Here is a 1,029-nt window from a genome sequence, read left to right on the forward strand (position 1 = left end):
TGGTAGCCCAACCCCGGCAAACATTGGAGAGATTGGATGCTTTGGTAATGGACCATAATATATTACACGACCAATCAAATTTATACTAACTAAATAAACAAATGATCAAGAATCATGTGGTCCGTAAACAAGCTGTAATTTCTGTGGACAAAAGCTATTAAATAAATACAGTGCCTCAAAAGGAAACAAATTCAGACAAATCAATAACAAAGAGAAGAATAAATGGTCCATTTCATGGTGTTGTCAATGTTACTTGTAAGAGGGGGGAAAACGATCTCCTTGACAATTTCCACGAATATCCTATAATATTAAAATTAAATTAACCTAGATTCATTTATTATTATTTACGTATTATAAGTACTCTAACAGTGGACCATATCCACATCCCTAGGGCTATCTACAGAACAGGGCCAAGAAAAATTATATTCATTTGGGTTTTAACAAACTCAACTTGGCAAAATGTTAACCCTTATCTATCTATATACTATGGAATTATTCGAATCATTGGTGGACAAATCTCTAAACTAGAAATCATGAAGATAAACAGTAATTATTTCGCCGGTAGTGTTATTTCTCTATTTAAAAAATACTAATCTCGTCGGTAGTGTTATTTCTCTATTTGAAATTAAAATACTAATCTCGACTATTTAATAGCGAAAAACGTAATCATATTAATAATATGATTACGTTTTTCGACATGGAAATTTAGCGCCTGTTTCTAAATTACCTGTAAAAAAGCTACACATATCTGGCTTCAGGCAGCATTTTGGTGGTGGTTTCAGAGCCTGAATCACTGCCCCCGCTACAAAATATAATAAATAGGCTTAGTGTTGTAGCACGCATTATGTTTCTCGTTTGCCGTTTGTGAGAAACGAGCCAACGTAAACACAATTATTTCCTATAGAAATCTATCGTAAATAAAATATTTTCCATTTATCTTATCGCGCCCACCCAACCGTTTTCCTTAAAATGGATATGAAACCATTTTAAAAAATCCAATGAATGAAGGTTTTGGAATCCTTGGGTAGC

Source organism: Anneissia japonica, unplaced genomic scaffold (assembly GCF_011630105.1).
Source record: "Anneissia japonica isolate Jap-2015-1 unplaced genomic scaffold, ASM1163010v1 scaffold287892_len502923_cov169, whole genome shotgun sequence".
NCBI classification, from domain to species: Eukaryota; Metazoa; Echinodermata; class Crinoidea; order Comatulida; family Comatulidae; genus Anneissia; species Anneissia japonica.